Source organism: Echinops telfairi, unplaced genomic scaffold (genome assembly GCF_000313985.2).
Source record: "Echinops telfairi isolate 266 unplaced genomic scaffold, ASM31398v2 ScPeMD7_7420;HRSCAF=8458, whole genome shotgun sequence".
Taxonomy (NCBI): Eukaryota; Metazoa; Chordata; class Mammalia; order Afrosoricida; family Tenrecidae; genus Echinops; species Echinops telfairi.
Window position 1 is genome coordinate 3,832,609 of NW_022111320.1, and position 12,552 is coordinate 3,845,160.

The 12,552-nt window shown below is 36.2% G+C and overlaps 1 protein-coding gene across 1 annotated transcript in view; it reads left to right on the top strand.

The window, feature by feature from the left end:
* LOC101660048 (serine/Arginine-related protein 53) overlaps positions 1-12,552 on the top strand; it is a 252,447-nt gene that overhangs the window by 111,826 nt on the left and 128,069 nt on the right. The gene's annotated exons all lie outside the window — the stretch shown is intronic.

Genomic DNA, 12,552 nt, shown 5'->3' on the forward strand with positions numbered 1-12,552 from the left:
AGTATTGTGTGTCCTTATCTCTGAAGCCCCGTCAAAGGCAATGAACAATGTCCAAGCCAGGGCTCTGAGCAAAGGTGCCAGAAAAGTGTGGGTAGCCCCCTGTCATGTCCTCTCCATCATTCCCAGGGTGTTAGTGAACCATATATATAGTACAGTGGTATAGGGTGGTATTGTGCGGAGGGACTCTCCGAGAGTGCTGAGGAGATACAAGTTCTTGCATTTTATTCCTCAGTGTATGATCTAAAATTAGGACTATGTATTTAGCCAGTGTATACATTTAATACGATAGAACTAATTTTTATATATACATTTGTTTCTCTGTTTCAGAAACAATTTATTACATTGGCCAACACACATTTTGGTTCCTCAAATGTTAGACATTTCTGGGTTTATTTGACTTACTGATTCCAAACATGGCACTGGCTTTCATCTATCTTCTTCGGTTTCTGAGATACAGAACCTATGCCGTGTACCACTCTCCATTCTGCTTGCCCATAAGAAATCAGGATCTTTTAATGTAGTGTTAGCTAGCCTAGGATAGAGGAAGTGTATGCTGGCTTTATTTAAAGTCGCTTGTGTTGAACTAAATATTTAGGTCAAGTTATACTTTACATCGTAACCCTTGAACCAAAAATATATTTGAACAGTGCAAATTAGATAAAGTTAGAATTTCCCCCAACTACCACTACAGTTTTATTAGGAACTGAAGGGCAGGCAGTTCCAAATTGTTATCTTAAAAGTGGGCCTTAAGTAAGAACTATTGAACATCAAAAAAGAGAAAGAGGAGGCTTTCTACTCCCCATAAAGGATTACAGATCAGAAACCCTCAGGGGCAGTTCTGTCCTTTGAGGTTCCTGGAGTCAAAATTGACTCTAGAGTAGGGAGTATGTACAGTATGGAGAGTACATTCAGTAAGGACCCCTGATGGTGTCATGGGTTATGTGTTTGTTAACCACAAGGTCAGCTATTCAAGTCCACCAGCCACTGTAAGAGGAAGAAGAGACTTTATGCTTCCTTTAAGATTTACAGCCTCAGAAACCGACAGAAGTTCCTCTCTGTTCTCTATAGGGTTGCTATGAGTCATGATTGACTGAGTGGTCATTAGTTTGATACAACAAATAGAGATTCAAATGTTTTGAATCTCCAAATAGGTCTGTCAGAGTTTAGATTTCTTTATTAAAATTTAAATGTTTCAGTCTTGTTTTTTGATGGTGTGTTAGTCCTGGTAGACTAGAGAAACAAATCCTGAGACATATGTGTATAGGAAAGAGCTTTATATAAAAGAGTTATTGTATATTAAAACCACATCCTAGCCCAGTCCAGATCAAGTCCATAAATCCGGATGTTAGCGTGTATGTCTGATACCAGTCTGTAAAGTCCTCTTCAGACTCATGCAGCGCATGCAGGCACACTGAGTACAGGAAGAATACAGGCCAGTGAATGGAAAGTCTTGTGGATCCAGTGGTGGTGGAAGCTCCTGGTGTTGGCATGGGTCTTTACATGGCTCCTCCAGCTCCAAGACTCTGGCTGCCATCGGCATAGCTCCGTGTGGCTTGTCAACAGCAATGTTAGGCAGCAGAGTGTTTCTGGCCTCCAGTGAGCTATTTATCTCCCTTGAGTCTCCAGATGAGGTCCTCAAGCTGCGACCTGATTGACAGGCTAGACTCCACCTCTTTGCAAGTTGACAGGAGATTATATCACATCTCTGCCCAAAGCCTCTAGTGAGTATCCCTATTTCAGCCAGATTCATAATAGTTATGTTTCATGAAGTTTCTGCAACACAGAATTAGTGAGACTGAGTAGATGCTCCTAGGACTAGGTTCCTGCCCGCTTCTGGTCACTTTGTTTTTGTCAGCTAAGCAGTACACAACCATGTATACGTACTTCTGTTTAATGGTATATTAGTATGTATTTCATGCAAATAAATAATTAAACATGATGCCCCTTTAAAAAGTTCATGAAAAAATTCCCTTTTTTTAATTCCATTTGTACATGAACTTTTTGAAATCCCCTAGTGTATGAGTATGTGTACATAGTGTGTATTTAAGATAACACACTACCTGAGCAGAGTTTAACATTTTCTGATCCTGGATCATGTGGTCATAACTTTGGACTTTCATCGTCACAGCAGCTGTTTCCACTACACTTTGTTTATGGGTTGTCATCTTATGAATCCACAAATTTAGCGCTGCTTTTCATCTTTTCCAAAGCTTCATTGTGCACAGTAAATATGTTACTTTATCACTTTTTGGGTAACCTCACATCCAGATCAGTGAATTTTTTCCTCCTTTTTCTGCATGTACTGTGCACTGTAACTCATGCTTGAACAATGATTATGTAAGGCTATTCTCTGTAGGGCACATCACCTGCTTCTTGTGCACAAACATCGGCTGTCACTGTGGTACTGTGCTGGTGTTTTTGAACTGCTGACCTTGTGGTTTTCAGTCCAACACATAATCTATGCTGCCAGAGCTCCTCATTATTAAGCACAGTGGTCAGAAAAGTATTTGAGAAGCAAACAGAGGTACAGCCTCAGAAACCCACAGAAGCAGTTCTACCCTGTCCTATAGGGTCATTGTGAGTAAGAATTGACTTGATGGCAGTGGGTTTGATATTTAATACTGCTATCTGCTCCTGCCCCCAATCCCTTTTCATATATATATACACACACACACACATACATACTCATATATTATTTCTTTCTTTATCATTTTTATCATTTACTGATAAAATCACCCAAGCCTAGAATATGAACCTCAATAAAGGTTGAGATCATTATTCTATTTGTTCAAAGATAAACATCAAGAACTAAAACAGGGTGTGGTGCCTAATAGACATTCGGTTACTTATTGAATTAATTGGTTTAATTGTGATTAATTCCTGGTAACAAGGGAAGAGAGCAGTTGAGATGAAGCGGTATACTACTGCTTAAACGTTCTTAGAAAACAGCTAATAACAACTAGAAAACTTTTTTCTATGCCTCCTTTTCCTTTTACCAGACTAGAAATCTGCCAGTGGTAAAAATTCCTTTTTTTCTTTCTCTCTCTTCCTTTCCCACGTTAGCATTTCGTTCTTTATTTTACATTATCATTAATAAAATCATAAAACCACTTTAGGCTTAATTAAAGTATTTGGGTGAAGTTTTCATTAGTTCACTCTTTCAAAACCATTTCAAGGAAAAGCATATGGAAGTGGAGAGGAAGGACAAAGATTCACATGCAGTCAGGGTTTATGCATTAGTTCATGGTGATTTATTAAGCACACAGCAAGGAGAGTGTAAAGATAAAGGAAGGTCTGTTTTTAAAGTTGAGAAACAGAAAGCAATGCTCAAGTAGAAATGAATGATCCTAATCAATGAGAAAAGGAATGTTCATTACACCTTTGAGGAAATAGATGTAAGATTAAACAATTCTGAAAAACATTTTTTCCTAATAGAAGCTTATTAAATACCGTTCTGAAAACTCTTGCAGAATCTACAAATTTAAAGAATTGTAATTTATCTTATGCCATAATTGACCTACTTATTTTGTTAATCTGTTGATTCAAAGAGTCCTAACATAAACTGGAAGGCTATCAGGTGTGTGTTGGTACTAAAAGGGGACTTTACTTACCATAATAGAAGAATATAGGAGCAATTAATTTACTAGTCTTTTCCTAAAATTTATTTGGCATATTCAATGATTGATTTTTTAAAATATTTTCTATTTATAAACTATTATTTGTAAGAATAATTTATTTTGAAACTGTAGATTTTAATTTTTATTATTTTTCTAACCAATTTTGAAACCTCAAGTATTGATTTTTATACCTAGATAGTTATGTTTCTTGTATGACGAATATATTCACTATAAGAAATGTCATTTTCTTAATAGTAGAGTTACTAAGTTGCAACCAGACACTTATCATTGTTTTATTAAACTTTTACTGAGAACAAAAATCAGAAATATTATCAGCTCTCATAACTGCCTCTTGATTTGATGAAGGTGAGCATTTCATACCTTTTCTGGGTCTTTCGTAGATGAATGCATTATTGGGACTTCTATATAAATTATTATATTTTGATAATTTAGTTGAGGTATATATAAATAGATATCAATGACATTAACTTAAATATTATTGAATCATAGTACTATTCTTAAGAGTAGAGTTTGGATGGATTTGATTTAAATTTATTTTCTAATCATGATTTAAATCATGTAAAAACTTCTGTCTCCACTACTTGTTTTCCTAGTAAATTGTTTCTTCTGAATTTGAGTAGCTTTAGTATTCATTCTTACTGCCATCAAGTTGATACTGACTCATAATCACCCTATACATTGAAAACCTAATTAAAGTTTCCCTATCCTTAATACCCACTATCAAGAAAGATTTTTGCTTTTTAAAATTTGTCTTATTAGTTTTTTTAGTAAATGATTGTTGTTGTCAGAAAAGTACCCGTAAAGACTTGAGATATTTTGCTCAGACATTTGAGTTTATACTTTTTCTCTTATAAATTTGTACTGTTAAAAGACAGGTAGGATGGTCTGCCCCAGGCACAGTGGGGGAAACACGAAGGGAGTGCAGCTGGGCAGCAAGGGGAGCAAAGGAACCAAGTCCCCGAGCAACCCTGAAAATAGACTTCTGATTTGGGGGACAGGGCTAGCACTTCATCAGACGTGATTGATAAACATACATAAGGGTCAGGAGACAGACCTGGAACTATCTATTGGGTTTTGTTTTGGTTTTTTTCTTTCTCGTGTTCTGTTCTGTTTTGTTTGTTTTTGCTACTCTTTTTCTTTTTAATTCTTTTATTGGGGGCTCTTACTTGCTTTCCTTTTATTTTGCCCTATTTCTATCTATATAAAATAGGCAGGATGAACAATACCGAGGAGAAAACTACTGGACTGGTGGTTCCAGGGTGACCTGGGAATGGAGGGTGCAGGGAAGGGGAGTAGGGAGCCAACAAACTCAGAGATAAGTGAACAACAAAAGATCTTAAGTTGATTGTGAGGAGGGCGCATAATGCTGCATGGGGATTGATCAAGAGTAATTGTGTTAGTCCGGGTAGACTATAGAAACAAATTCATTGACACGCATATGTGTATAAGAAAGAGTTTTATATAAAGTTTTATATACATTAAGAAAACATCCCAACTCAGTCCAGTCCAAATCCATAAATCCAATATTTGCCATATGTCTGATACCAATATATAAGTCCTTGAGACTCCTGAAACACATGTTATGACATCTAATGCAGGACGATCACAGGCCAGTGGGTAGAAAGTCTTTGGATCCAGTGGCATTGTAAGCATCTCAGTGCTGGCAGGGGTCTCTACATGACTTCTCTGCCTCTAGAGGTCTGATTGCATCAGGGTAGGTCCATGTGGCTTTTCTAGTTCAGGGCACTAGCGCAGTTCCATGTGTCTTGTCAGCTGCAGTATCTCCCAGGAAGTAAGCAGAGAGAGGCTCTCCTGCCTCCAAGGAGGAAAATCCAGCTTTCCCAGACTTCTCAGGAGAAATCCATGCCCACACAGAGGCTATATATATTGATTGACAACAGGTCAAACTTCACCCCTTCACTCATAATCCTCTCAAATTGACACCAGATTATGTAACTGCCACAGCAATGTATCTGAGAGGAAATACTGAGAGCTGAATGGATAGTGCATAGGAGGAAGGTAAAAGGAAATAGAGGAAATAGGCGGCATATGCTATTTATAGAGGTTTAGCTATAGATATATTAATTTATAATGAAAGGGATAGGAACAATGTACATATGTTTATATGATAAGTATTAAGATAGCAAATGGACTTTGGGCCTCTACTCACGGCCTCCCTTAATACAAGAACACTTTGTTCTGATAACCTGGCACTCACTCACCTTCCCTGTACATTCACTGCAGACAAAATGGGTGCACAAGCAAATGTAGTGAAGAGAGCAGATGGTGCCTGTATACGAAATAACAATAACAATATATATTGATCAAGGATACATGAGGGTGGGAGGGGAAAAAAGAGAAGCTTACACCAAGATCTCAAGTAGAAAATGTTTTGGAAATGATGATGGCAACATATGTACAAAAAACGCTTGATACAGTTGACATACGGAGTGTTATAAAAGCTGTAATAGCGCCAATAAAATTATTTTTAAAAAGAGAGACAGGGTGGTAGGAATAGCCCTCCCACTGTACTAGTTTATAGCCTGACAATTGAAGCAATGTTTTGTGAGTAACTAGAGGGGAATAGATTTTAAAATTAGGCACATGGGGATAAGCATTGGACTGCTAACTGGCCACTTGATGGGAGAATGATGAGACTCCCTGACTCCAGTAAGGATTAACAGTCTCAGAAACCTTAGATAGGGTTGCTGCGAGTTGAAATCAACTCTCCCAGTGGAATTGGTTAGTTGGTATTTTTAAAAAGAGTTGACTTCCTTTTTCTTGATATGATTGAACTATTGAATTGTATGATAGTAGATTATGTGCCAATAAAACTGTAAATAACAGCAAAAACAAAACAAAATAAAAGGAATTCCTTAAGTCTTTCTGAAAAATAGAGAAACCTGGGAAGCCAGGCAATCTGGCTTCAAATAATAGCTCATGTTTTAGTGTTTACCAGTGTATAATTTTGACCATTCATTCTATAATTAGAAGTTACCTTAATCCCATTGATAGATATACCTCATGATCACACAGGCTGGTGTGCTTCTTCCATGTGGGCTTTGTTGCTTCCCTGCTAGATGGTCACTTGTTTTAACTTCAAGCCTTTAAGACCCCAGATGCTGTATCTTCTAATAGCTGGGCACCATCAACTTTCTTCACCATCTTTGCTTATGCACCCATTTGTCTTCAGCGATCATGTTGGGAAGGTGAATATCACAGAATGCCAGGTTATTAGAACAAAGTGTTTTTGAGTTGAGGGAGTACTTGAGTAGGGACCCAATGCCTGTCTGCTACCTTAATACTTAACATTTAAATATATGTACATGGACCTATATCCCTGTTAATGTATTTATATACATACATATGTGCCTGCCTATATTTGTAGCTCTGTAAATATTTTTTGCCTCCTAGTTCTTTTCTCTATTTCTTTTTACTTTCCTCCTGTCCTACTATCATGTTTGACCTTAATTTGACTCTCAGTGATTCCTCTCAGCTACATTGCACTTGATCAAACCCCACCAGGCAAAGAATCTAGTTTTGACTTATTGACAACAACAACAACAACATACATATGTCGTTGTTAAGTTCCATCAACATTTGTACAACAGAATGAAACACTGCCTGGTCCTGCCCAATCCTGACAATTGTTATATATACACACAAAAGGAGGCTGTAAACAGCTTGTGGACTATGGAATATAGAATGAAATAAAATGGATTTTTTGCATGAATATTTTGAAGCCCACTCTGTATGTATGTGTATATATATATATATCTCATTGTATTTGAGTATCCCAAATATGTAGGATATTAAATAATATATATATGTATACACATACGTACGTGTGCATGGTATGGCATTAACTTTGGCAAAACTCCTGTGTTTTCAATGGTAGAGTTTTTTGTAATAAATTCTTGTTGATAAGGTTTTTCTTACCTAGTGCTTGACAGGAGATGTTGGAAGTGATTTGGGGATGTTGGATGTGAGTTTTGACAGCAGTTACATACTCATAGAGTCTGTCATATTTTTCCTTACCTCTTCTTTATGCAGCAGGAAGTCTTTTATGCTAATTTACCCCAATTTGCATATAGGTTATAGAGTTCTGTGGTGCAGAGTGCTCTTAGAACTCCTTTTAAGTGTCTGTTTGGATCAAAGCAGGGCTGTGTGATAGCTGTTGTCTGACACCAAGCTGTGTGGTGTTGTTTTCATTAAACATTTATCACACTTCCAATGTGACAGCAGGCAACTTGTGCCAGCATAACATGTTTTCATGCAAAATTTATTGAAAAAGACGAGACTTTGTGAAGAGATCTTGTTGCCTTTCACCAGTGGCGAAGGGTAAATGTTTGGTTTGAAAGAAGTATACCTTTAACACTTGTCACTGTAACATACAAAGGAAGCTTCCCACTGTCAACTTTGCTGAAGAGGTGAACAAATACATCTTTATATGACTGTCTGCAATGCGTTTCCCTTCTTTACATTAAAGTCTTTACAGTTTCTTTGGCAATTAGATGAATACTATCATAACTTGCCCATTGAGCTTTTGGGTGCTTGATATTACAGTGAAACTGAACACTAAATTTACATGGTGTAGTTCTGAGTATTTGAGTTAGTTCCTACCCCAACCCCAGTAATTTTAGTTCTGATTCAACAGAAAATATCTGTAAATTTTTACCCCCAGAAGATGAGGACATGAAAGGGAATCTAACAAAGTATCTAAAATTATAATCAGCAAATGTAGAATTCCAAAACTCTCCTCAGATTTCTTCTTTTATCTTATTTGATTTCATTAATATATCTTTCCTGTCCCAGAATTTGCAGAGGGATTTGACTTGGATTACACTACTAGAATGTTTAATATCAAGCGTTTGTAAGTTTGTTGTTACTTTTGGTGGTTGCCTAATTGTAGGTGGTAAATCTTTGGAATGAGAGAAGGTGATTTTATTTACTATTTATATTCCACATGAGGTTCAGGAATTAAAGGTATGTGAAATTAGTGAGAGAATCAAACCTCACACTGTATTTTTTAGTAAGTTTTATCACATGAACTATAAAAACTTTGGTGAGATTATTTTTAAGAAATATAATAATACAAATATGTTACATTAACATTTGAGAATTAAAGGACAGAAGGAGGGAATTGTAGTACAATGAAACATTTGTTTATTGACCTATTTACAAGGGATATTTTAAAAAGTTTGTGGAAAAATTAATTATCTTTAGTTCCATTTTTTTCCTGCAAGTTTTGAAGCCTTCTTGTAGAACACTAAAATTTAAATTCTTATTCAGTGCCTTTGTAGCATTGTATGACTCATTAAAAATATAAGATAAAAACATGTTAAGGTATTATTTAAATTATTAAACAAGGAATCGATAAGATGTTATAAATGGTTCCAAGGAGAATCTCAATAGTAGATTCGTATATAGGCAATCAGGTAAAGGGATAGAAATTACTTAATAGATATAAAATTGTATTCTTCCATAAGAGAACGGGAAATCAGTTTCATCTCCATTGGACAGCATTAATATGCATATCCATGGACTCGAGTAATTTGTATTGCTATCAGTTGTCTGTAATTTATGGAGTTAAAAAATATCTCAGACAAATAAAAGGTGGAAAAGTAGAACCATCCTAGAAAGGTATACGAGACAGGACTCCTAGTAATCTTTTTAGTTTGTTTCATGAAATTCAGATTTTTTTCCTAAGACAAGGGCAAGTTACCGTATATACTTGAGTACAAGCTGACCCAAATAGCAGGGGCACCTAATTTTACCACAAAAACTGCATTAAAAATGTACTGAAAAACTCGGCTTATACACAAGTATATATGGTATTCTTTTTGACTTTTAATTTATTCTTTTGTAAAAGAAGGATAATTGTACCTGAAAAGTTTTAAATCTTAGAAGCAATATATTTAAAATGGCTAGTCTGTGCAAAATTCACTGTTATCGAGATTCTGATTTATTGCAACCCCATGTAATTGGGTAGAACTGCTCCTGTGGGTTTCTGAGATTGTAACTTTTTGTGGGTGTAGAAAGTTTCTTCTTTCTGTCAGTCTATGTAATAGGATATCAAGAAATAATAGTTATTTCACACTAATTAAACAAATTATTTATTTTTTAAACTATCTTTAAAAAATGATTTTATTCCTTTGATCGTACAACATTAGGTATTCTTTCGCCACCTCACTTGCCAGTTCCTACTCATTTTTAGGGTTCCTTTATGAAGTATTCTCAGCTTCACCCACTTCCCCAAGAGTGTGCTGAATTGCCATATAGTTAGGCCTTAAAGTACTTGCACTTTATCTAGAGAGTTTTGTTCATTTGTAATTGCTAGAGTATTCATTTGGATCTCCTTGAGGTCCTGTACCTTGTGTGTTTTATTTCACTGTTGGGTTTTGTTGGATCATATTACTCAAATAATTGTAGAATGAAAAAATATATATGACTGTTTTACAAGTTGCTTCTTGGTAATTAAATGTAGCTTTTCAGTATTTTTAAGTGACAAAAAAGTGGGTGATTAGGAAAATAGAAGATAAAATAGAAGGGGGGGGCACCCAGAAACCAGGATTTTTTTCTCCTCAATACTATGTATATACATTTTTTTATAAAACAGCTTTATCACCTTCAAAGTACTCTCCATTATACTTAATACATTTGTCAAATCATGATTCCATTCTTGGAAACATTTTTCTAACTCATCTGTTTGGATGGCTGACAACACTTACCTCATTTTTTTCTTCATCTCTTCTGTGTCATCTAATTGCTCTCCTTTCATGTCCCTCTTCATTTGTGGAAACAAAAAGAAGTCACACAGAGTTAGGTCAGGTGAGTAAGGTGCATGGGGCAAGAGAACCAAACTGTGTTTTGCCAAAAACTAGCACACTGACATGGCTGCGTGAGCAGGTGGATTGTGTGAGCAGGTGGATTGTCCTGGTGGCAAAACCAGTTTCCCCTCTGCCACAAGCCAGGCCATTTTTGTCACACACTGTTACGCAATCTTTTCAGAAGCTCTAAATAGAAAACTTGATTAACAGTCTGACCTGGTGGAACAAACTCCAAATGCGCTACAAGTCGACATTTTCATCCATTCGGGAAGTTGACAGACGTCCAGAATGAGGTTTGTCATCAATCAGCATTTTTTTTGGTCTGATACAAGAAAACCACTTATACACTTGAGTTTTTCCCATAGTGCTGTGTTCAGTAGTTTGTGGCATTTTTCTTGAGTAGGAAACAAAATTTCACAGCTGCACACTGTACTCTTAAATTGGCCATCACAAAACAGGAGCTCCGAGTGAAATTGCTTTTACAAAAAAATTTACTGTGAACAAAGAGAACCTTCCCAGGCAACACCTTTGGGTATACTAACTTAGAGCGAGTTGTTTGCTGCTCGCCTCGCAGGAAAAATGCATGCCACGAAAGCTCCACCCAGTGGGGTTTTTTTGGGTACCCCCTAGTATGCATAGCCTATCTCCATCAAAACCAGCGGGCTACATTTAGGAAAGTCTTAAATTAGGAATGTTTTAAATACTGCATGTAGTATCAAGCAATATTATTATTTAGTATTAACTGCTTTAGAAATAGAATGCCACTGCTATGCTTCATATTTTTAAATGCTGATTAAAATTCCAGTCCTCATTTATCACCCTTCATGTCTAGTATAATTTATTTCAGGGTCTGTGATTGCTATCACTGACAATGTTGATTCAGTACATCATTACAGGGTAAACCATGACACTTATATACACTATCCCATAGAGATTTTTTAACTGGTGGCCTTGGTGTTTTGCCCTCAGTTATGTTATGTATGGCTTTGTAGGTTAAAGATTCTGCCTTATTGTTAGAGGAATGTAGAGGGAATAAACTTGGATGCCTAACCAAGTCTTTCTCTTTCTAAATAACTAAGCAAGTTCCCTTTAAATATAGCTAAGGTGTTTCTTATAATCACTCATATAGGTCTAATTGATACCTCACTGTAAATCACCTGGAGTAGCTCAGATATGCAGGATATTAAATCAAGTAATCTATTCAGTATTTTAAAAATCTAGTTTATTCAGTTCTCTCAGGCTTTCTTACCAGTCTAGTGATTATTGGAGTGGCATCTTCAAAATATAACAGATTGGAGTAAACCATAATGCATGATTGACAAGTTCGACTGTTGGTTTTTGAGCAGAAGTAGAGAATCAGAAATACTTATGTAGATATTCACATGATGACCTAATTTTATGTCCTAATTTATATTATAGGACAGTTTCAATGTGGCCCGTTTAAATGTTCTTAATATCCTAATAAATGAAGTGAGTATAACCAGATGATAGAAATAACATGTGTCTCTTTGGATAGAGGTAGTTATGGGGTGCAATTTTCCACTAAAGCAGAGTAAGTTTGTAATGCATTCCATTTGTGTGTTGTTAACATATCTTGGATTTCAAGGCAATGAAAGTATATAATAAAAGAAAAACTCCAGATGGTATCATTGGGGTTAATGCTTTTCATTTAATGCTTAGGATATGGTCCTTTGGATCTGAGGTTGCATCTAACAACAGGAATAGTGGGTTGAATCTCAGAGATTGGATCTTGTGGGTATAAACACAAAGCGTTTCTGAAATGCTATTACATACGTAATGATAACTATCATAGCAGGTGCAGTTAGGGATACAACAATGAGTGCTGCCGTTTAAATTCTTTCCGAACTCCTAGAGGAGGTTTTGAAATGGCCCGTGCTGGCCTCTGTGGATATGCCAGTTTGTGACAGGCCACCTGGAAGTAGATCATGAAAATCAATTTGGTTGTCATGTTGCAGTCTTAGCCTTCCTTTTTAAGAAAGATAAAGGAGCATGTTCACCCCACATTATAAAGAAATGGATAGATAACATGTTTTGAAAAACCATGTGTATTTGGGTTCAGACCT